The following is a 25,478-nucleotide window of genomic DNA, read 5'->3' as shown; positions in this document are numbered from 1 at the left end:
TGTTAATAGCTCGTAGTAACTCCTCCTTTTTCTCCTCCAAGAAGGTTCATTGCTATTAGAGAATCATGTTGCCTGCAGGGATTGTGGGTCTTCATTCATTCCCTAAATCCTTCTCTCCCTGGCTGCTTCATTCATGGCTGTAGTGGTTCAGCCTGGCCTATTCTGCATATTTCATGTTTCCTTTATGGTATATTAGAGTAGTATTCACACAGTTTAACACAGCTCGGTTCCCCTCCTCCATGTCCTCTGCCTCCCACCCTTGCTCTCTACACAGCCACCTCTGGCTTCTTTTATAATTTCTTCTATGCTTCTCTCCAAACAGCTCATTGAAGAAAGGACTGATGTGAAACAGGATTGAGAAATGTCCAGTCCAGAGCCGTCGGCTGTACAAGTTTGCAGATGGCTGTGTGCCTCTTACTCCTGGGATTCCCGACTCGACTCCAACGGCAGTAGGAGGTAATAGAATTTGAGTCCTATTCCTGCTGCAGCTCTCAGACCAAACCACTGCTAGAGACACAGGGGACTTCTCCTTCCCTGTTTCTTAGTGAGCTATCGTGTGCTCAGTGATCGGATACCTCCTGCTTCCCAAAGGCGGAGGTAGTCTTTGGGTTAAGCATGGAGGTGGGATGCAGGAATGTTGGTTTCAATTCTGTCACATAGCATGGAAATGCCATACTGTATCAGTAATGTTACGATTGGTTGCTGGTAGTGTCGTTAAAAATAAAGGCACTTAAATGTCACTTACTCAGTTTTACTTTGGGCGGTACAGTAGAATTGACCCCAGCCCGGAACAATGTTATCGTGGTCAGGGACACAGGCGCTGCTATGGACGAGCAGGGGTGATCTGCTGATTCACTTCTTGCTTACACCCAAGGGGCTGTTTTACAAGGTGTGTATGGATTTGAACCTCAGGGGAGAAGAACATGGGGATTGATGACAAAAACTTAAAAGGAGACCAAAGGTGATAAAATATAAATCAACTCAAATTTCATTCAGTAAAGAAGTATTCCTTTGTATCCTAATCAATAAGCTAGTAGATCTTGTGAAGATAGGAACACAGAAAGCTGCCTTATACTTTTTTCTTTTCTCTTAAAATTTCTACTATATTTTAGCTTTGGATACTAGAGCATTGATTGTCTTATTGGGGAGGGGAAGGCAGCCGAGTCTTTGCAGGGGAGTTGTGGTTTTGTTTTGGGTTTTTTGTTTCTAATTCCATCTTTTAGAAAATCTTATTTCAGAAGCAACTGATTTAAAGCCATTACAAGGTTTAAATGGAAGTGTCAAGAATTACAAGGTCTAAGGACCAACAAGTAATGCAGTGTGAAAGACAAGCCCTGCCTTCTCTTTTTCCTTTTGTTTCATCTTCTGTTTGTGTAGAGAACAAGTTAGAATTCTTGCTTTCCTTATTTGTCTGAAACTGAGGCAAATTCATTTGGTTTTTTTCCCCCCTGAGTATCACATTGACAATAACATATATTGCAGTTGCCCCCGTTTTTTAAATGAAATTATTACATTTGTTTGACCTTGAAAACAGGAGTTCTATTTATAACAGTACTAGTTTAGTAATCTTATTCCATGCAAACATTGAGCAAAATGAATTCCAGATTGTGAATAGCTATAAAAGTAATGTGTACAGTGAATGAAAACTGTTTCGATTGTCATGTCCTTAATCCAACCCAAATTTGCCTACAGCATTTTGCATTTTCAGTAAGATCTTTGTTCATGTAGTTTGGATAAGTAGCTATCTATGATCATCATGTATCCGTTAAGCATAGATAGTGCATTCATCTGTGTACCAATGAAATGAAGCTTTACAGAGAGCACCGACAAGAAATTCAAAAATAACCTTATTTAACATGCTAATGATTGTTAGAAACTAAAGGATCCTCTGCTGAGGACGTGGAAGTTGTGAAGCGGTGTAATGTAGGCAAGCTAACATTTGTATGCCTATCAAAGGTAGATGTGTACTCAGGAGTGAGAGAAATCAGCTGGCACAGAGGAATTGAGAGGTTGGCAGGAATCACTGGGAGTTAGAAGGAAGAGTGGAGAATGCAACACAGGCAGTTGCCTTCCAAGAGGACTTCCAAGGTTGAGGTGGAAATGCTCTGGGTTCAGGTGAAATACTGATAGGAGGTGACATTGTGCACAGTCTCACACAGCTCTGCTATGTGTTTTTGTCTGCGTGCAGAAGCATGAGCTTCGCAGGGCCAGGACTGTATAGCCAAGTAGCAGAGCCCTTTTTTCATAGTGATTCTGAGAAGCAAGAGCTGGGGCTTATTCTCTGTCTTTGTGGGGGACACTGAGGCCTGGACTCGGTTACAGTGGCATCCTGAAGGACAGCTACCCCCACTCAAACCTTACTTCTTCCTCTATGGGTTTTTGTGAATTTTTAAAATACCCCAAGTTAACTGAATTCTAATGGATGACAAAAATCTTCCTCCTTGGAAAGTTTGCTAACTAATGAGATGTATATACTTAAGAAACTGAGCAATCATTTAAGACTATTAAAAATGTTGCTTTCCCCCCCGCCCCCCGTGGCCAAAAGCGATGCATTTCCTTCTAATATCAAAGAACACTCGGCCCCACTGCTTGACACTCTGCAAGTGGTACACTGAGACGCTTGTCTGCATCAGCAGCAGGTACTTTTGGAGCTTTTTGCAAAGGTCTGATTCTGGGAACAAAAATATTGTAAAAATACACAAATATGAATTTTCTTCTGCTTTTGGGCATTTTACTTAATTGTTAGAACTCAAAAGAGCATATGTACATATTTATGGACGTGCTTTGAAAGTATGGCCTTGAATTCCGCCTTAATCCCTGTTCCTAGAGCTTTCTGTTGGTTGAATCCTGCTCAGCATCATCCACAGGCCCTCTTCCTGAGCAGCCTTGCTGTGCCTGTGAGCTAACCACACAGGCACAAGTGAGATTGAGTGTCTGAATTTGGCCAGCATCCTCTGCTCTATCCAAATGCTCTGCTCTGCGAGTGGGATTGCATTTTGCAGGCATGTGCAGACACAAGGCAGTGCTTTTTGTATGTTAAAAGACAGTTTGGTATGGAGAGTTTGTCAGAAGAGTCTCTGAAAGTTTTCAGACAGTTAGAGGCTACATAAACATGTTATCCTGAAGATGACAAATGTAGCAGTACAGGAATCTGTGTTTGTCCTCATGGTCTCTTTATGGGGGAACTTGGTTTCCAGCAGTAGCTGATAGATGAGGACACAGAGGGTGAAATGAGGAGAATCCCCAGTGACTAATGGCACGGTACATACTGTGGGAGAATTGTTTTTGCAGAGCTGTTTGCATTCAGCTCTAGTGCTAAGCACAGGACTAGGGAAGCTTGTTTAACTGCAGATATTATTCTTTCATTTCTCAAATATTTTAGCACCCCCATGGCAGCTATTTTTTGTCAGATGAACTATGCCTGTTCTTAGAAATGCCTGAATTTCAAGCTATTGCGACAGTTTTAATAGTACTGTGTTGTTGTTAAATGTAGCCCTATTGTTCAGAATTCAGTCCTGAGACACAAATTTTTCAGAGAACCTGAGCCTGCTGTGAGTATGAAACTTTGCTTCTACTGAAGAGAAAATAAAAAAGGAAGATCATATGAAGCAAGACAGATTTTCTTCTTCCTTTTTCTTGTTTGACATTCTCAGCTTTATACCAGTATTCCAAAATCACAGCATCTGTGCAGGGTTGGACAAGCATGTGGACAGGTTGCCCAGACAGGTTGTGCAGTCTCCATCCTTGGAGACGCTCAAACTTGACATGCTACAGCCCTGAGTAACCCGATCCAAGCTGGTCCTGCTGGCCCCGAGGTCCCGTCCAACCTGGACGGTTCTAGGATTCTGTCTGCTAATGCAAATTAGAAAAACCCAAACATATGATGAATCTCTCCGTAGATGAAATTGTGAGATGTGTTGTCATCTGAGTCCAGCTCTCCACTTTCAAAGATTCCCGGTAAGTGTGCATGACACCTGTGTGAGGATGCTATTCACACCCAACAGGTCAGACTGCAACTGCAATCTAGGCCAAACCTAAAATCTGATGACTTGCACCACTTCATGCCTTGAGCTAATACACGTCAGAAGAGAAATATACTTGAAGACTGGTGTACTCCTGTTCAGCTCTCTCCTGGTCCCTTCACTAGTCTGAAGGTTTCCAGCTTTTGCTGCTCATTAGCTTCTGCCTGTTGCGTCTTAAGTCATTGCTGCGAATGCATGGCCCTCGAGCCTTCCTTCCGGATATCCAGAGCTCTGAAATTCAACTTGTTGAACATCACACATGGGGGCTATTTCTATGTACATATACATATGTTTTTGGTATGATAATGTGGCAGCATGATAATGTATGATAGCATCAGTACTTTGCTCAGAATGCAACATTCCTGGCTTGAGTTGTAAGATAGGGTAAAAAAAGTAGTTACCTTCATTTTGAATAAGTTATTGGGTGGAAAAATGAGATGCAGCTATTTGTTATTAGCGTGCTGTCCAAAAATTGGTGAGATAATCTTCAAAAATTGTTACCTTTTCCTGTAGCTTGACTAATATTTGAATTTTTCTGTAGACTCATAGGTACTGCTAGTCCCTTTTTTTCTTTAGAAAGTAGGCTGAGCATTTCAATGGAATGGATTTTAATGAGACATGTCTCTTACCTTGGTGACAGTTCGGCATTTCTAGTTCTAGTTCTGGAAGTGGAGTGAAACGTGTATATATAGAAACACATTTGAAATAAATCTTCTGAGAACAAGCTGCTCTGACACAGGAGAGACACATTTCCCAGTGGGCCTCGTTTGCCCCAGTAGCCATTTCAATGAAATGGACACTTCCCGTCTCGTTTGAACCTAAGGGAGAGCTATCCATGAAATTGGTCATGTGGTGGCTGGAGAAAGGTAGCTCCTCTGGGAGAGGTTTATACCAAACCGAGCAGGGATAGCTCCAAAACAGGTGCTGAGGAAGGAGGAAGCATGTCTGAAGACCAGCTAGAGTCGGCAGAAACAGAGGAGTCTCAGGTGCGAGGGTGAACTGGGGTAGATGCTCTTGGTTTGGCTTAAACTTAAGAAGAGTGTGTTGCCTTAACAAGAACCTGGCATGAAAGGTCTTCCTGTGCTTCCATCAAGCCTTGCAGAGGGGGAGAGAGAGAGCCTCAAAGGATGCAAAAACATGACAGGTATTTATGGCATGTTTGGGGACTGCCTCATCCCTGTCCTGCTTGCCCATCAAGGAGAGCGTGGGGCCGGACCTGCTTCTTGGTTATGGCTCCTGAGCAGAGGATGGTGCCATTAGCTCCTGTTTAACCTACCCCAGTTTGTCTACCTCTCTGGCAACCCCTGTTGCCAGTGGAAACCAGTTATGCAAGAAAGATTTCTAAACTGCTCAGTAAGATCTTGTAGCAGTGAGATCCTTCAAATAAAAAGGCAGATATATAGCTAAAAAATTAGAAAATGAAAATTAGTATTAATGAAGTTGTAGTTCATAAACAGAAATTTCCTATAGAGCTTTTTCCAGCTTTTAAACTGTTTCACGCTTTTCACAGCCTATGCGTTCAGTGGAGCAGTCTGTAACCAAAAAAACTTTTCACACATTAAAAAAAAGAACAATATTTGAGAAGGCAAAAAGGTGGGTGCTGTTGTGGGTGAGGAACAAGACAGGGGAAGATGGTGTTTCAGCATAATAAAAAATGTGCAAAAATCCTCTGGAGCAGAACTCCTGCTCCAACCAGTGAGAGGAGCACTTCGTTTGGAGCGCTGCCGAGTTGTTGCAGATCCGTTTGCTCTTGTCTTACTGATTTTTGGTTGGTCACTTTTTGTTTTGTTTCCTTAATTTCTCAGTGGCATAGCTTTCAACTCAGGATTTCTTTACACTCGAGTAATGCAACTGATCTTTTCAAGTGACCCTGTGTCTTAGAGTTCACTTCTTTGCCAAATAATTCATTGTTGATAAAATTTCAGGTTTGGCTTTTTGTGCTTGTCATAGCAGCTGTGCCTTATCTGTTCATCCTGGTGACTAATGGCAGAGTTTAGAACTCTTGCTAATATAATTCTCTGTAGATTATGGTCATATATCATAATTTTATTTTGCAAAAGCTATTTCTTTGATAAAAGGGAATGTAGTATCATTTGTATTTATGGCCTCTTTCAAAGGAGTGATGAGAGGTTAATTGGAAGGTTAATTAGGAAAGGTTTAATCTATAGGCAACAAGTCTAATCTCTGCTTTCAGATTCATGAAAGAGAGCTCTTTTCGTTCAGCTCTTCCAATAAAAGCAATATTCCTCAGAGATAAAGATCTCTGACACAACAGGCAATTCCATTTATTTCAAAGTAGTATAAGTTTATAGGAATACTCACCTGGAAATAGGGCAAGTAGGGATCGTAGCTGAGCGTTTGCTATTCTGGCTGTGCTCTGCCAACCACACCAGTTCTTCTTCCCTGTTGTCATGGAAAATCAAAATATTGAAAAGAAACGAGAGTCAAGTTAGGCTTGTGACGAGACAGCTACAGGTGACTGTGACACATGTGGCACTTCTGGCAACCACAACAAAATTTCCAAGGTCAATAACAATGTCACCCTCTGGTACTCTACATTTTTTTAATCAATAAGAATGAGAAAGATGAATTGCTTTTAAGATTAATAGCCAATCAGCACTGTAAGTATAACAGTCAAAGTCTGAAAAAAATTACATGTCCTTCTGTTGTGTTGACCTTCATATGGCCCAGCCTTGCCTTGAGCACCTGTGGATATTTCTGCAATCAGGGATTAGATAGTGTAATGGTTCCTGTTAGGCCAGAGCAATAAATAATGTTATAACTAAATAGGGAAAATATAGGGCCTTCTGTAGCTCGGCAGCTTCTGCTGTGGTCTCTTCTGCGGGGCTGTCAGTCTTCCACGGCTGGAAGTGAGCCTGGGAAGCCTTGATCTTAACTTGCTTCTGGTGCCATTAGTGCATCTGGGCTAAAGTATCCAGGCGCTTTGATCACTCACCACCTTGGTACCTGTCTCCACCTCTTCCTCCTTTCTCACTGTTTTTGCTTCCCCCTTGGTTGTGAGCTCTTATGCAAAGTATCAGTGAGGAAGATTGAGAGGAAGGGAGAGGAGACGCAAACACCTTCTAGAGAGGCCGCAAGGAATGAGAAGAAAGCATGAATGGCACAGAAGGAAGAGTGAGGGGGAAAAAGGACACAGAAGAGAGGCCATGGCAGTGGGAAGAGGTGTAAATGGGGTGTAAAACAGAGCCTGCAGCTGATCGGTGTGCTGGGCCACTCCACTGTTTCTGGGACATGGGGGTTTAAGGTTCCAAGCAAGCTTTGGGGTCGCGCTCCGGGCCTTTCCGACTAGGTAGCTGGAAGTCATGTCTCACGCTTCACATATCATCTTAGTAATCCCTATCTCTTTGTTGAATCATGTAATTGTAGAATAAAGGAAAAGCACTTAGATTTTAAATCGCAAAAATCCAAGGTGGTGCAGCGCATGAAAAATGAGTAGACTCCTGCGGGCGGAGGAGAGTATTGCCCGCAACGCGGGAGGAGTAGAAAGATGGCTTTTCAGTTCGAGCATGTGACTGCTGCAGATGCGTGAAACCAGGCAGCAGGATAAGGAGATGGAGAGATGGTCCTGAGGGCTCTGGAGTCTTCAGCAGGATCTCTGCGAGCACACTTAGATGAATGGAGCACTCCAGGAAGTCAGCTGATGTCGGCATTGAGGAGGAGAGACCGTTTTTAAAGTGCACCCTGTATCTTTCTCAACAGTGTGTTAATTCTTTTGTCTTCTAAGTTTCAGGGAATAAAAACCCAAAAAGCGTCTCACTGTGGGCACATTGTTTCTCAGGCAAGAGCTTTCCTTGTGTTCTGGACAATTTCCTTTATCTGTTTCCATCATTTCTACAGCGTTAAGTTTAGAATAGCCTTGCCATGAGGTGTACTCCAAGATTCACGCTTACACCTTTGCCTCCTACTTGAACCTGATGGCTAGAGTCTCTTCTAATACAGTGGGCTCCATGTATTTTTTTCCCATGATCAGAATCTTCATTTTGTGCCTTTATTGACGTCAACATTAAGGGTTTTTTCCCTTTTTTGTTTGTAATTTCTCTATCAACTGTATATATACACCTTTAATTTAATCTGTTCTTATAAATTCAAGGAGATGGAATTTTTCAGAGTTTATTTCTCACTGACACCAGAAATGTGCGCTATATCTAGCATTGGTACGTGACAGCTCTTGGTAGGTGGTAATCTGTCTTGATGCTTTCCATGCAAAAACGTAGTAAGCGCATGGGATGTCAGTGTGCGAAGTACTATGGGAAGCACCAGGTGTACGGCAAAGTGTGAGAAGGTGTCTCTGTTGTGGCTCTAAGGCTGGCTAATTCATCGGCAATTTACTTGTGACCTACACCCTCCCTCTTCCTCCAGAGCATACTCAAAGCTCTAGACAACCCAGGCAAGTCCTTTTCCTGCACTCTTCTGTATTTTGGTGTAGCTCAAGTGTTGGGGCAAGCTCGTGGCTGTCGGAGGCTCTATACCCCTGCAGCCCTGCTTACACGCAGCCTTGCTCGCTGTAGCTGCCTCCTGCTAAGAGCACTGCAGACGCCGCCAGGCCTGGCCCGTGGAGGGGCACGCAGAACAGTTGCGTTGCAGAGCACGTGTGGAGAGGAGTGTCCCTTACCTGCGCACGCTGAAGACAGAAGCCCGGTTCACTTTCTGCCAAGATGGAAAGGCAATGCCTTCATCCTTCTCCAGACTCTGCTTGCCATCTGGGATGCCGCCCTGGAGAGGGATGTGTGTAGCTCGCTAGAGGTGCTGAACTGTAAATGCCACGCTCCTGCTGTGCCCGAAGCACCGTTCAGGAGCATCAGGGCAAACGGAAAGGGTACTTCAGGGCAGGAGCAACGGCTGCCCAGTTCTGGAATAGCAGCCATCTCAGTTTCCCCTTACGTGTGTGCAGTCCTGTGGCCTTTCTCAGATTTATCTGAAAGCAGGAGCCGAGACAACTTGAGAGAATTGCCTAGGATCTAACACTTAGGGAAAGGAAAAGGAAAAAGAAAAAAAAAAAAACCTCAGTAAACTCAGGGAGGTGGCTGCACTGAATGGTGGTTGTGAGCAGAAGCCTCCAGGTGCTGTCATCACCAAAGCATGGCCAGAGCAGGGCTTGGAGCATGCAGATGGGTAGCCTGGAGTATCTGAGCCATGGTGGAAAAGAAACGGGGAGCAGAGCGAGATCTCGAGTGGAAGCGGGTACCGTGGGGAGGGGTGTGCGGGGTGGCCAGAGCAGGCTGAAGCCTTGTCCCAGAGGTCAGCAGTGGCCTCCTAGTAAACAAGCTGTGTATTATCACTAGGCTGTGCGGGAGGACATTGAACTTTTTCCTTCTAACTTGCTTCAGTGTCTCTGACACTACTTTACTTTGGTTTTGAAGGCGAAAGTTTCAAGAAGCTCTCAATTCTGAATATCCATGCCTCTGTCTCCTCTCTTCTCCCATACAAGATGTCATAACATGTTGAAATTTCTAACTGGCTTTGCTTTTTTTTTCCCCCTGTGCATTTAACTTCAAGCATATGTTTTGTATATGAGCAATAGTGAAAAATGACCCCACACTCGGAAATCATTCTAGTAACTCTGATAACAGTAAAACAACAAATTTCAAGGATCATCAGCCCCTCCAACGTTCATTTTATTAACAGACATAACAGCGAAGTAATCATCATTAGAATAGTAATTTTGTTTCAGCAGCCCTTAAACTCAAGCTGTGCCAGTATTGCCAGTCTCGGTGCTGTTAGGAGTTGATGTAAGGGGGGGTATGATTCTATTAACTAAGTTTCAGACTAATTGAAAAAGGTCTTCTAAGATGTAAACTTTGCTTCGATATGGATGTGTCAAAGGTGAATGGAAGCCTCAAATGAGGCGCTGGGACTGCAAGGCCAGCAGGACTGCGTTCTTACCGGTGGGTAGCTCCTGACTTCAGATTATTTCCTGTAAAGACACTACGTTCCTGCTTTTCACACCAACGATATGTCAAAACAATAAACTTAATCTAATCAGTTCTCATGGATGCCATATGTAGCTGTCTTTTTCATGTTTTATTGTATAAACATGAGAATGCATCTTTGCCATTAAAATATATAAGTGAATGCTTTCCCCCCGCCCCTCCCCTAAAGTACTCCTCTGAAAATTTTCTACGTCTCTGGAAACCAGACTACAGAGATGGCATTATAAAAGACACTAATGTACACAAGACCAAAGGCATTTTGATTTTTAGACAGAGCTGTGAAAAGCTGCTCTGTAAAGGAAACTCTGCTCAATTGGTTCACGTTTTTTTGGACACGCAGAGTCTAAAACAAGACACACTAGCTGAGGCTTTGTCAGTCCTAAACACAGAGCAAGGATTAGCTAACATAGTGTGAGTTATTCCTTTGTATATGTTTTTCCTTTTTGCGAATGAGTGAAGATGATGTTTCCTGTTCAATTCGATATTAAGACTACTGGCAGGTGCTTTTCTGCAGAGCTGCTTCCTTGCCGGTTGAACCTCACTGCATATTTCTCCAGATGATTTTTCTTGTTCAGGTGTAGAACTTGGCAGTTGTTTTTCAACCTACTTTTTCAGACTATTTCTCAAGATTTTGAGCTGTAAGGCCATTCTTTATCATAGTGAAATCTGCTAGTTGTTCTGGTTATTAAAGCCATTGATCAGAATCAGGTTCATGTCTTATATAGTTTTTGTTTTGACATGAATCATTGCTAACTGTGCTGTAGGTACGGTTATCCCACTGGTGTTACACCCACCTTGTAGTTGATTTGTCTAGGTAATGTTTCTCAGGCTTGTTTGGAAGAAGGACTTCAGAGACGCTCCATTTTATTCTGATCTGCTGAGTCCAGTGCATCCCAAATACACCTACATTGAAGACAAGGTATGTATGTGACTTGTATGGACCTGGCCATTTCTGTATTCCAGTTATCATATGTACATTGCAAACGAGGACTAACAAAGATTCTAGTCTTTACTACAGAGAAATGTTTCAAATCTGCATTTTAATAAAATAGAACTAGGATGGTGAAATCTCTTACTTTGCCAAATATCAGCTGGCTGGCCACACACGAACACTGGCTACATCCGACTTTTTTTCCTTCTGATTTGTGTGGGTGGATTGAAAAGTATCTATGTACACTAATATTTTTAGTGTTCTACACGAAGCTTTTCTACCATTAGTATTGGCTTCATATTTTTCACTTGTCTTCGGAAGGGCAAGATTAATGAATAAACTCTGCTCTTTTGTATTACAATTCAGTCTAATTAGATGATGGGCCTAATTAAAGCCAAGCAGTCACTGACCACTGCGATGGCGTGTTTTGATGGGGGAACCAAAAAAAAGTTTGGCTAAATGTTTTGGAAGAGGAGGAGTGGTATGTTAGTGTTTTCTCGTGAGGACGGTGAAGAAAATGGTGGTGACTGTGATGAGAATAGCAGGGATGTGAGGAATGTGAGAGAAGGAATATGACTGGAAGAAGAGGCTGTTGGACACATGCCGCTCTTAGCGGGTTCCTCACTGGTGCAGTTTAAGCGAAACACTGCCTGATAGGGAGCATGGAAGAAAAAGCCCAAAGACTTTTTAGATGTAACCAAACATGATACTGGACTTGAGACAGCGCATTGAAGCTATGGATCCAGAAAATACAATGGCATCTCTGCTGCTAAGGGTATGGATATGATATTTGAGAGTGAGGCTGAAAAGGACCTTGAAAGGAAGTGGGAAGAACTTGTTCAATCTTTTATGTGGGGGCAAAGCATGTCGCAAGATTCCTACCACAATGCAGGATGCTTGAAAAAGTGGATGGTCAGGTACTTTCCCACTGAATGAATTTCCAGAGAAGTTGAAAAGGCTCAGAAGTCCACTTAGTCACTCCAGAATTGTTGCTGCCTGGTGTGTGTGTGTGTGTACATATACATATACATATACATACAGTCGTCTTCCACTTCTCCAGGCTTCCTCCACTACCATGACTTCAGCAACTCCACCCCGGGACTTGTTTCAAGGTAGACTAATTTCAAATCACTTCTTTCCTAGTCTTCCAGTTCAGAAATAAATGAGGTCAAATCGGGAGAACTTGAACCATCTTTAAAAGCTGCTTCGAACCGTAGTTTAAGTAACTCTTTAAGTCTGTCTTGATGTTTTCTTTTCGAGGAGAAGTCACAGCTATCAGAAGGCCACCCCAGGCCGATGTCAGACAGATGAAAGCTGAATCAGCGCCTTGTAGCGTTCTCAAGCGTCTGCGGCAGCTGTGCCATAAAGTAAATGGACTTGTGATGGTAACTGGCACGGTGTTAAACTATGGGGATGTTCTAGCAGCAGTATCTGCCGGAGACCTCTTCTCCAGCTGTTACCATTCCCTTTGAAGAACAGTTGTGGCAATTCCTTATGTATGTATTGCCTGCAGAAGAGTTGTGTGACAGGGAATTCAACAGCATCTTTTGTCAAATGGGTACATTTAAAAGATTTTCCTGCATTGGTTAGGGAAATCTGGAAGGAGGAGTCTACAGAATGTGTTTAGATAATGTGTCATTATGATCAATCGGCCCCTACTGTTAAATCTCGGTGGATATTGCTGTTTATACGTAGTGAACGTTGGTTTTGCATCCTGAGCTGCATTGGCGTAATAGGGCTTCAGATCACTGCTGTGAAACTGGCTGAAATATACATCTAAAATAAAAAGCGCCAGTGTTTTAATATAGAAATTCTCCTTTGAAACAGCAGGAGAGCATAATTAATGCCAGTCAAAAGTTCCATAGAAAAGAAATAGTCTCACAAACTTGACAGAACTTACATGTGATTACAAGTTGAGGTGATAGAAGTAATCACACTGACACAGGATATTTCGACCGCTCCAAAATATATTACTGGATCATGCATGACATCCCCTTAGGAGAGCTGTTCTTAATGCTATATACTATCTGTATTCATTTTTTTTGAGTCAAGCATGAAGTTGTTGCTAATAAATACACAGGTAACAGAAAGTGGTGGACTTTTTAGATAAGTTTTTGGAGACAGATCTAGATCATTTTATGCCATGCTAGTTGAAGTTTGATTACATTAGGGGATATCATGTCCAGTTCCTATATCTAAGAGTGCTGGCAAAACAGGAGAAAAACTGCAAGATTGAACTATGTCATGAAGTGGAAGGGGGAGAACTTTATCTTCTTAGTTAATCATAAACTACCAAGTCACAAGCTGTGTCAAGTCACGTGTAACAGGAAGGAAATTTAATTGTAGCTGAATCTCTAACTCAGCTGGAAATTGAAGTCCTGAACAAGTGCAGCATTTTAGTGGTGAGGAAAATTAAATACTGCAATAGTTTATATAGGGGTAGATTCTCCAGGGATGTTGTTGAGTCAGTAGTGGAGATCTTTCAGGACTTCTGTCAGAAATGATGCAGAATAGCTGCTACTGGGTGGAAAAATGGGCTCGATGGTGTAGCAAAGTCACTCCTAACCCTGTGAGTCTGCAAAGTCATAGATTCTCCAACACCTGAAGTGTTGTTGCTGGAGGCTGCTTAATGGCACATGCACCTGATTTGCTATCCTATGATGGTTCAGATCAGAGTGCTTTCAGTATAATGATCCAAAGGTAAAACCTTCAAGGGAGCATTTCAAACACTTCTGATACGCAGAAAATGCCCCCAAATCTTGCAGATTTTTATTTACTGTTCCTCATTGGACATCTTGTGTTATCAGCAGGATTTTCAAATGACAATATCATACTGTTCTCCCAGAGCTGTATATCAGCAGTGGACAGGTCGTATAGTTTGTAGAGATCTGGGACAAACTATTAAATCAGTTGAAAAATGGATACTGTCTAGCTGTGAATTCTTATTACCTGCAGCTCTGACTTTTTGGTATTTCTTGTATTTAAAAATTTAAAGCATAATTTCAAATTCCTAAAGAAATCATTAATAAAGCCTATTAAGCTGAACTACCATTTCCCTTGAGATGCTGAGCTGGTTCTTAGTTGATTTTTCCAATTTTCCATTTTTGCATCCTTTCCAGGAGATTCACTGCTTTTAAGTTGGGTTTTTTTTTGTTTGTGTGTGTCAGTGGCTAGGAAGGGGGTTAATACAATATGTGAACTTCAGGTTTCCGAACATGACCAACTAATTATGTTTGAAAATAGGTGCAGTGCAAGCGAACAGCTTTGAAGTTTCTTTGCACATTTCTCATGTTTTCACAGTTCTCAAACCAGATTGATTGTTTTCAACTGCGTGCAGATATGCTGTTGCAAAACACAGAGTAAATAATTTAATTACAGTTTAGTTAAAGTTTAGTTTAGTTTAATTATGAAACAAACAGTTTTGTCTGTTCTGAGGTCTCCACCTTGAAACCAGCAAAACCATGGCAGAGATCACGTCCTGCCTTCCAGCTATTTGACTGTTTCAGGTTTTGAAGCACAGCGGGTTAGATACTGTGGGTGCTTTTACATGCCTACATATAAAAGGATTTCATCTCAATTAAAGTCTCTGGAAACTAAAACAGAGTGGGTAACAACAACCCTGCCTAAGCAGGAACAAGTTGAAAGTGTATTTATTTTGGTTTGATACAGATTGTGACACTTATGGCTAGTGACAGCAATGCTTTATTTGCCATAGGTGGGACAACACGAAGCCTCTGAACCTCTCCTCTGCAGCATGGGTGGCATGGAGAAGAAATGGAAAGGGTTTTTATAGCCTACCTGCTCATTCTGAATTCCTATACGTACTCTAGATTGCAGATCAAATTTAGCTTGCTTTTCTCACTCCACTGTAATTATGTTCTGTCAAAGCCCCTTCTGCATTAATCCTGCCCTTCGGCCGGGATTGGCTGGAAGGCAGTCTTCCGAAATTGTTCTGCCTTCTAATAAGATCTGCCTCAGTCTGATTCATCTCTTCTCTAGAGTCCTCCCCGACAGCTTCGCTGCTCAAAACACCGCCTTGCTTTTACTTCGTCCTGCTTCGCCTTTGGCAACATGTAGCCAGGCGGTAATCCTGTTCGGGGGAAGAGGTGAAGGGAGCTGAAGGAGCCTGTGTGAAAGCACGCCGTGTCTGTTGGCTTGGGGGAAGTGGCTGCAACGACAGAATTGGCCTCCGTGTCCGCACGGGGACTGGGTCCCTTGTCCCCGTTCTGCTGGAAACCTGTGAGTATGAAGTCGGACCTGATGTGTAGAATGCCTCATCTTTTTGTCGAGATAATGTATATCTTTAGCCATGAACAAGTGTCAGTTCATAAATGTAGGAGGAAAAACATATTACTGCAGCTATAATTTATACACGAGTCATTTTGTGTCTCTCATAAGAGTAAATCATCATTTTTTCCCTTTTTTTCTCTTCTTATATGAGCAAGAAATTGAGTGCTCCCTTACATAGGCAATGAAAGGGCTCTCAGCATCTCTGAAACTCAGATCTCGGGTATATCAAAGCAGCTGCCTGAATACAAGGACATTAAAAATTCAGTGGATACCTTGTCAGCTCTCTTATCTTTTGGTTGCCCTGATGGAAAAGGACCTATCCTTATACAGCACAAAGGCAATGGTTCTTGAATTGAACTAGATGAGTAACTAATTGCTAATAAAAATGGTTTATTTTTGTAAGTTTTTTTGGTGTAATAATGTAACAATAAAAGAATATGAGGAAAGGGATAGTGAGAAGGCCTCATGGGGACCTGTGGAGAGTCTTATTTATTTGCTATCTGTTCAAATGAGACCTATCTCAAGAAGCTAGCACTTGGAAGACCTGCGAGGCAGGCAAGAAAGTGAAGCAGAACAGCAAATTAGGCAGTACAGAGTCTGGATCTAAACTGTAGTGTCTGCTGTACCAAGCTGCCTAGTTCTGGAGATGATAGAAGTTCACTTTTCAGCCTCTGCATTGAAAGAGAAGACTAAAGGTGAAGATGGAGCATGGCTGGAGACAGCCAAAGGGAGGAGAGCTGCAAGAAGAGGGAGGGGGGAAGACCCGCCAGCCTTGCCCCTTGGGCCAGCAGAACGGACGCAGTCCTCCTGCCGAGAGCAGCAGCCCTTGGAAAGGAAGGGCCGATGAGCAGGGAAGAAGAAAGTAAGTTGTACAAAGAGGTCTCGGGAGACAAGAGGGGAAGAAACTGAATCCGCAGGAAAGGAAGAGCAATGCGGAGGATCCTGAATACTAGGAATACAAGAGTACTACAGGGGGTCACCAAGAGCGTAATGGTAAAGTAATAGGCTGAATGGCATATGAAAGCAATAAGGAGAAGAAGGAATGCTGCTGTTCACGTAGGAAACGTGGGACACAAAAACAGAAGAGCAGCACAAAGAATGAAACAAGGGAGCAAGCAGAGAGACATCTCAAGTCACGCACAGCTTTTGTGTTGAGGAATTCAAGTACAAGTGAAGTGATTGCTGTGTGTTCTTAAACAGATGTGTGCTGCGGAGGAGAAAAAGCAGTTTTCAGCAATTCTATTACATTAATGTTGTTGTCTGCTCTTCCCTGACACTTTTATGAGAGAGCATCAGCTGCTTCTCCTAGACTGAAGAGCCAATTTGCAAGGCTTCCCCCCCCCATCTTAGACCCCGTATTTTGGTTCCCATATGCTCACCTTCCCTTCGATAAACTAAGTGGATGAGTAGCGCAGAGCAGTGTTTTCTATGTGAAGAGTTTATTAATTGAAGAGGGAGAGTTTAAGGTACTAAAACTATTTGCAGATCCAGGATGAATTGAGTGAATAGTTCAGATAAAGAAATGGTAGGACAAGGCAGGAGGGTGGGGATCTTCTTATAATACTTTATTTGCATTTTGAGATTGACTGAACACTAGAAAAGGGATAAAACAAATAAGAAAGGCTGAAGAATCTAAAGGCAGAATATTTGTTTTAGGCTAATATTATAAGCCCATCTGAACAGAATTTATTTTAATTTTTTGGATTGGCTATCATCTAAAAATAAATAGAGAAATCCTGTGCTCTTGAAACACTTCTAGCAAGCTCTTTTTAAAGTTATTGCTTTTTGGGATAGAACCCTCCATTTTGGAAGTCTGTCATACATTTTTTGGTCTTTGTTTGACTTAATATTTGGCTATATGGTAAAGCATGTCCTCAGGGTACCAAACCATCCAGGACGCTCTCTACCAGTGACTCATCCTCTGATGCTTGCCTTTCCACCAATGTTTGTGTCAAGTATAAGCTTTGTCACTTGTTATTTTGTTTTTTTTGCCCCAACTCAGTGATGATAACGTAGAGACAACATCCACCCTTCATGAGGTCTCATGGTGATGCCTGTTGATAGTAACAATGTCTTTTTTTTCCTCCACTTTGTTCATACTGTTCTCTTATGCATCTTTAATCTGTCGCTGCTACAAAGAAGATGGAAACATGCATAGTTTATGAGAGCTATTTGCAGGATTTGTTCCCGTCGCTTGGCAGGTTGAAATATCACGAAATATCACGACAATGAGGGATGTTCCAGACTAAGTTTTGGTGCCGCTGAAGCCCAGGGTAGTCTTTCCACTGACCTTTTAATGCCAGAATTCCACACTCGGAATTAAACCGAAACCAAATACGGATGCAAAGACGTGGGCAATGACTTTTAGGATTGTTTGTAGCAAAATTCGTTGTGCCCAGTGTTTCTCCTCAGTGCTAATAGCTAGTGCAAACAACGTGCTTTGCGCCATCAGTATTTTTCAGTGCGCTGCCTTGCTTTGTGCTTGAGAGTTAGTGTTATTATGTGCCCTATCATTTATTAAAAGAATATATTTCCTATAGAAGCACTTTTCATATGTAGGCATATCCAAGTTAGCAAAATGCTTAAATTGGTCGGCTTTCAGCGTGCTAGCAAAGGTGTTTGTCTATCTTGCAAGTTGGGTTATTGGAAGGAGGAGTTGCTGATGTGTTACTTAATCGTCTTTGTAAAAGTTTAAATAGATTTTATGTAAAAGATGCAGCTGGAGATTAGAAGAAATTCTTTCTAAAGTTGTTCTGAGCCAGTAATTGATGGAGAGCCTGCTTTGATAGCTTGCTTTTTGTATTTTAGAGTACAAAAGGATATCGTGGTGTTTCTTTAGCAGATGTTGCAAGCAACTAAATAGTTTGTTTAAATATTTTGTGTAGCGAAGCAAATAAGTCTTGAATAGATAGCTTCCATTAACAAATGGATCAGAATAGCAAATGCATCCTATTTCTAGTGGTTCCAACAGGTAAGGACACACGCAACCTAATTGTAAAGGTATCGCTTAGTTTTATTTTATTATCCATGAAGCTTCTTTAAGTAAGAAAGGTAAAATGGCCGATTTGGTGATGCGCCGGTAAGCTGTCCTTGAGATAGGTGCAATTTAGTTGTGCTAATGCTGGAAGAACATTGAGAAGGCACCCTTCTCTTTTTCCTTTATTGCATCTGGTAATTTCTGCTTTATTTCGGTCGTGTATATCACAGGTGTGATACTCCAGCTCCTCCTGAGTCGTACTTTAGTCTGCCAAGATTTAACCAGACCCTTACAGTTGAGCAGCCTCGTGTTATGGCCCTGCTGGCTAGGCGCCCAACGTGGGCACTGAGTGGCACGACCGGAGGCCACAGATTTAAAAAAGATCGTCTTTTCGCTTGAAATCTAGCCAGTGGTTAGCTGTCGGTGGTGTGTGTGTGGGGGGGGTGGTGTTTTATCCCCTAAAATGTAATATCAAGAAGAGCGTTCATTTACCATAATACATTATAAATCAATGTCCAGACCAGTCTAAAAAGTAAAAAAGACCTCTACATAACCCCTCCCTCCCCCCAAAAATATCCAAGGAAGATTTACTTCCAGGTTTGATACGGATGCTCTGCAGTTTATGGATGTATTTTCTACTTATCCTGAGATATCTCATGGCATAGCGTGTGTAAGGAAAGGGAGAGGAGGGACTAATTTCCTTGACCATTGCCTGAGACTTTGCAGATGAGACGTCTTAGTCCTGGCATTTGCATGTTAAAGAAATTTGGGAAGGCAAAAGGGCGAGGGGGAGAGTGCTGAATACTTTAATATAAAGTATAAGGAAAGATACCAACAGCGTTAGCAAATAAATCAAACCCAGATGTAGAATTCAAGTTTGTAAGTCAGCTCTTTAAATATTTACACTTCACACTCAAAACTGGAAAACACCTTGATGTCTCAATTTATCTTTTTGAACAAACTGTCATGTCTAGTCTAGTATAAAATTTATAACAAAGAATGGACTGATTGGGAAAAGTCAATTGTGCTTGTTGAATTAGTGAAAATTGCACTTATCGAAAAACTAATGCATCTCTAGAGAGTCTCTCTTGTTTATCTGGATACCTTGATCATTTTATTTATATGGGGTGATGCTAGCGATTGCACATGCTGGAGTATGAGAAGCTCTCTGAAGCTGACTCCCTGGAAAGTTAAAATCTCCAGGTCCTAATTAGAATTTTCTGCCTTTAGTCCAATGGGGCAAAGGATGAATAGAACAAACACTAGCAATGAAATCATTAAGTTTTATGATGTTTTCATCTGCATACAGAAAGGAAGGTGCATTAGGGTACAGTGATCTCCTGTTGGTCGTTATTGGAATTGGAAACTTTTTTTGGCAACAGAAAAAGACAAATATTCAGCTAATTAAATGCACCTTGTAACCACTTGTGTTAATAAATTCATTCCAATTTGATGAGGAAAAAAAATGTATTTTTTAAGACTGTGGTCTTTTTCCTCTCAAATCTCTCTTTGAAGCTCTCATGTTTACACTAACCAGATCTTTTGTTCAGTCAGGATAATTGTATCTGCCCTGTGATTTTCTTTCCAAATGGTGTGGGGAAAATAATGAGAGTCAAATGAGTTGAAATTTCGGTCTTAAGCGAAAGTTGAGGGAATGAGATTTTTGGAAAGGTGGGAATGTATAGACAATATTGTAGCTGCGGTCCTGAAGGAAGCAGGAGCTCGGAGTCCAGGAACTGACGAATTCCCCAAATACTTGTTTCATCGCTTTGGCTTGAGGAGTTCCTCTTCCACAAGTGAGCACCAAAGAGGTCCAGTCCCGATTTTTTCAGCTGAGCAAATATGCTCTTTCTGTTGTGTTTCCCCTCCGTCAGCAGGACCTCCCCTCCGTGGAGGAGCCGAAGGAACCGGTAGATCTCTGCTTGGAGAGATGGTTGCAGAGGGAATGGCATGTGTGGGCCACGGTAATTTGGTTTCTTGGAATACAGCTCTTATACCTTGTTATGTCTGCCTTTCACTTGTTTCCTAAGCTTGCAAAGGGGGCTTTGTTTCATTACACGTATTTTTGCACATGGAAAGTGCATTTCTTCCAGTGGAACAATGTTTCTAATCAGATCAGTTCTGTATTAACAGTCAATTTTAAAATTACATTTCTTCTGTTTTTATTTAATGGGCTGGAGCCACAAAGTGTATCTGGAATGGTATGAAGCGTAAGGAGGTATCAAAATACTTTTCCCATTACAAATCTGCAGTATTAGGTTCATTACAGGTTTTATAAATCACTGAGTTGAGGAACGAAACAAATCTGATATTCAGTCCATTTTTATATTTCATTTGGCTCTTTCTGCCATAGTGTCACACTTGCATTGATTTTTTTTTTTTGTATTGACTGACTGAAAAACAGAACAGTCTGAGTTGTATCATCATAATACAGGCAATGTGATTATAATAGAACTAGATTTTCTTTCAGAGCAAAAATATTCACAGGGAAAATATAAGCTGTGAAACAGAATATCTTTTTTGACACTTACCTGTGCATACTTGCATTAATGTCTCTGTGATGGTCACAGACCTTGCAAATAAGTGAGGAAAAGCAGATAATTAAAATGACTGCCTCAGCAGGAAAAAGTCACAGGCCCAGCTAAAGAGAGCTTAATCCACAAATAGGGGCTCAGCTGGGCATTTTAAAAAGAAAGGACCGCAAAGAGACAAGCGATAGTGTGAGAAGGGAGAGTAATCTAAACCTTTTCTTTCACAAAGCAGAAAGAGGGATGAGAGAGAGAGAGATGATCCTGTTATTTTTCTTTCATGTTCTGATTTGCTGTAGTTGGGGCCTTTCATTAGGACATCCACTATTGCAAGTCTGTGTAACCAGAAACTTAAGTATTTTAGTTGTCTTTTCTGAAACTGAAGTTCGAGGGCCTTACTTGTCAGACTAAGAGTAAGAGGATTTAAGGACAGAATAACAGATAAAGCAAGCTGGACAGTTGTAAGGGACTGCAGGAAGGATGCAATGAAAAGAGAAGAGCGCAGGGGAAGTTACTGAAACCTTTGGTAAGACCAAATTGTCTGCGCTCAAGACGTAGATCGGCATGGTCAGCGCTAAGAACAAGGCCCCTGGAAGGTACTGTGAGGTGGATGGTGAAGATGGCAGTATTTTCTAAAAGTGACTTGGCAAATGTATAAATTAACACAGCTGAGAACAGGAGTTCTCAAATTGAATTGGGAACTGAACTTCTTGGACAGTGTCAGTTCTTGAAAAAATCCTCTAGTTAGGAACAGCACCCAGGTATATGCTGAAGCTTAGACTTCGACTATTAAAAATACTGGGTCATGTGGCTGTGTAACGAAATATAAGTCTCCTTAGAGCTGTGTTAAGAACATGCTGTGGGTGTGATTCACTGGGATGAGCTGAACAGGTGGTGTGGCTGGTGCGCTGAGCTGGACCCGTCTGAAATGCAGCAGCAAACAAGGATAGGGAGCTCCCAGAAGGTGCATGAATGACGATCTGAATCGCTCACTACCCTGCGTCAGGCCTGGAGAGCGGAGCTTCTCCACGAAAATAAAACTGGGCAACGTTCCAGGAGACGTTAGTGAGAAGGTAGGTGATTTTCAGGCAGATTTGGGAGGAAGGAGCCAAGCAGCCATATCTGCTGCTGGTGTGCATGTCACCAGCTGTCCCAAGGTGGGAAGAACGGTTGACACCTGCTTGATTGGAGATAACTCCCTCCGGGTCCTTAATGGCTCAACAGATGAGTCATATTAATAAAGCAGTGGCTTAAACAAGATGCAGACCCTGAAGATTCATTATCTGTCTGCCAGATCGTGGCGCACACCCGTCTGGCTCATTCAGCCCCAGTGAAAATTGGTATTGGGTGTCCTCCCACACACGTACGGGCATTCTGGTCTCCCTGAACGCGGTCACATGCTGACTCAAAGACCCGTCCTAGGAAGATGGGCTGTGTATCGGCTCCAAGGGGAACGTCCGCAGTCTGTGACAGCTCTTAGTCATGTTGCTCTAATGCAGTAATAACCAAGTAACTTTATTCAAGCTGTCAAATCTGAGATGATCTCAGCCTGGAGTCTCTAAAGCCTTTGTGGCTGCTCTGTACATGGAAGTGATCGCTTCAGAGAAGGACACTCATCTATCGAGCGCTGAACGGCATACGAGAAGAGCGAAGTAAGCTCACATCTTACCTTTTTAGACTTGGACTTAACCAACTTCTACACCATAATGGCGCTGGGAACCCATGACCATCCCATCACCTGCGAGTGATTCTGATAGGTGTAATAGATGAAAAATTGTAAGATTTAGATGAGTGGAAATTCATACCTTTCATTATCTTGTGAACTGATTTTGTGAAATCTGCACTGGATGGTAGATACTCCTTGGGCTCACTTTCATCCACAAAGATGTTTTCTCAACATGGTTTTAAATGGGTTTTTGCCAGTTTCTTTCACCAAAATGGGAGCTCAAGCCAGCAGTCAGTGTTTCTCCTATATAGAAATGTATCACGCCTGCAGTGCCACCTATCTTTAATCCCAAGAAAAAAAGAAAATAAGATAAAAATGAATATGAACTTTAGAGCTGCAAAACTGTTATTCCTTCAGGAGAACTTAATTCACTTTTCAGCATGGGGGCACTCCGTGTTGGCTTTGCTGACAACGATAGCAAGTGGTTGGAACAGGGACTCCTTGACTTTGAAGCTGTGCCACCGTGGAGAAGAAAATTTAAAAATCACTGATATACATAAAACAGTGAGAAAAGGGTTCTGCAACCTCGTGGCTAGGCACCTGCCAGGGAGAGCAGAGAGTTGAGTAATTTAGGTCACTCTTCCCCACGCTCCCCTTGTCAGAGGCAAAGTGCTGCATGTATAACAGGAATGGATTGCCAGCCGTTACATACAAGCATCCTTCTTACGTCCTGTATGTTTTTTTTTTTTATTTAATGCCATTTTTAGCAGCGTTGAGAGTGATTCTGATCTGCTTCACATGCTTTTCTGAACATGAGGTACTATGAGTTAGATGTGAACTGTGCTTGTTGCCTTCATCGGGCTCTGAGATGCAGCCTGAAACTTTTTCTCACTCATTGCACTAGGGAATACTTTCTATATATCTGGGTGAATGGGGAGGATGGGGCAGGAGAAGTGTTCTTTGCATTTTGTTGTTTCCAAAAGACTAACTGGGCCTTTGCATGTAAATATGAGAGGTCACGACGGCACCTGTGCTGCGCAGCTGGATTGCCTCCTGCAGCCAGTTGCCATACAGTTGGGCGCTTTGCTCTGCCTCTGCCATGCCTGCCTCTAACATACAGTGTTAAAACCAGCACAAATCAAGGATAGCTGAGGGCTCTTTGTCATACTTTATTTTTCTTGAGCAGTATGTTAAAACCCTTGGAAGTTATCATAAGTCTGGCTGATTTACAAGTAGTTTTGTCAAAAGGCTGTAAATCCTGCTGCTTTTGTTGCAGCACCCAAGCCGGGTCCAGGAGCGGACAAGCTGAGGCGGCTAACAAGACATGTTTTTCTCCTTACTGGCTTTGTCAAGAGAATGAATTAGTTTTGTGACATTTTCCATTCTTTTTCCATCTTTGTCACAGGCGTGGATTGAATATTTCTTCCTCAGCAGGTTTTCTCTTTCTTGGAATGTATTTTCCCAGGCTTTTTCAATATTTTTTTTTAACTGGACATTGCCTTGCTTTACGCACAGCTGGGTGAGGTTGCACATGGGGAAGCTGGTGCATTACTGGAAGGTGAGTCCTTCAAAATACGGAATAATAAAAAGGTCGAAACAATTCTATACAGCACGGTGATTTGGCTATTAACATTCTGGTACCTTGCGCTGCAGCAAAAATTGAAACAAGGAAAGAAAACAATCCTGTCTTGTGACAAATATTGCAAATGAGATGGGGAAGAGAGAGGAAAAAAAAAAAGAAAAGAAAAAAAACCACTTAACCCATTCCTGTAAGAGTTTTCAGGTTTTAATCAGTTTGTGTTTATCCTAAATGGCAGTGTCTTGTCTACTACTGGTTTATAAGTTTTACTCGCCTAATGGCTAGCCAGATTCTGCTCTCAGATCATCATGGGGTCAAAAATCAAATGTGAAATGTCTTCCAATGGAATCAGAAAAACAGATCCCAAAACTTAGATTCCTCCCCCACCCCATTGCTTTTCTTCTCTCCCACCTTCTCCCACAGAAGAAGAGGAAAAAATTGTTTTGGGAGGGTTTATTATGACTGGTTTAACCTTCAAAAAGTGAAATAAATTCCAAAGTGAGACAGTAGTTGTTGAGACAAGATGCTCGTAGTTGAAAAACTAACTGAAATTAATGTTTTGCATATTTCAAACTTTTTTCACAAGATTTGTCTTCCAAATCTACTAGTGTTCCCAAAGACTTTAGGTCCACCTGAAACTGCATTTTAGTGCATGAGAACCTCGGCCAAACGGTGGCCGGAGCCTGGGCTCGAAGGCGTGTTAGCGCGGCGCTGTGCAGATGTGCACGTGTGCCAGCTGTGCCTGCCGCCCGGGCGGCCGGGGCACGTTCCGGATGAACCGCTTGCACCCGGCGCAATGACGGGAGAGGCACCCTGCGACGCTCAGCGCTGTCTCACCGAAACAGTTCCTCACTGGGTTTTCGACCGAGCCTTCCCCAACAATGCAAGTGTTAATCTTCGCTGGCATGTTTTGCAGAGCTGCTGTTAGGTGCATTATGGCTAATTTGCAGCTATCTCTTATGTTTATTTTAAAACTCTAAAGAGCCCAGGTTTATATTAGTGTTTGCAAGTGACAGCTTGTGAAGCTGGAGAGGAGAATGAGCTGCTTTTAAGATAAATAGGAAGCATTATTTATAAATAAGAAGGAAGAAAATTGACAGCTAGAGCAATGCGAAGAAACCCAAGAAGGGTACTTTTAATGGACAGGCCCATTCCAGCTGAATACGATAGAGCCGGACAGAGCTCGTCGGGAGGTGCTGCTGCTCCTGTGGAAGCAGCAGGTTTTGAAATTCAGCGGCAGGAGATCCTGTGTGTCCTCTTTGGACCTGGACTGTTTAAATGCAACCAGGTTCAGCCTTAAATCCCCCAATTTAAGCAGAGTACACCATGCAAACATGCCAGCTGAAGGCTTTCCAGCCAGGTGTCCAGCCAGTCCTGTGCAGCGGGACTGCCTGGAGAGCTGGAAGCGGTGGTGCTCATACGCGCATGGAGAAGGGACGCGGGGTGGCTGTAACCGGGCTCAGATCCTGCCCTCGAGCACACTTTGTGGCCACGCACGAGGCAGATCTGATGCTTTTCTAACCTTGTGCCTGGT

General features: G+C 42.4%; 1 protein-coding gene across 1 annotated transcript in view; it reads left to right on the top strand.

Moving 5' to 3' along the window:
- Positions 1 to 25,478, top strand: part of LOC112981614 (protocadherin-15) — a 1,192,166-nt gene that overhangs the window by 424,640 nt on the left and 742,048 nt on the right. The window contains exon 7 of the mRNA XM_064513568.1: positions 323 to 456. The gene's annotated coding sequence lies outside the window, so the exon portion shown is untranslated. The remainder of the gene's footprint in view (positions 1 to 322; positions 457 to 25,478) is intronic.

This window comes from Dromaius novaehollandiae, chromosome 6 (assembly GCF_036370855.1).
Source record: "Dromaius novaehollandiae isolate bDroNov1 chromosome 6, bDroNov1.hap1, whole genome shotgun sequence".
NCBI lineage: Eukaryota > Metazoa > Chordata > Aves > Casuariiformes > Dromaiidae > Dromaius > Dromaius novaehollandiae.
This window is presented reverse-complemented; position numbering and strand designations above follow the sequence as displayed.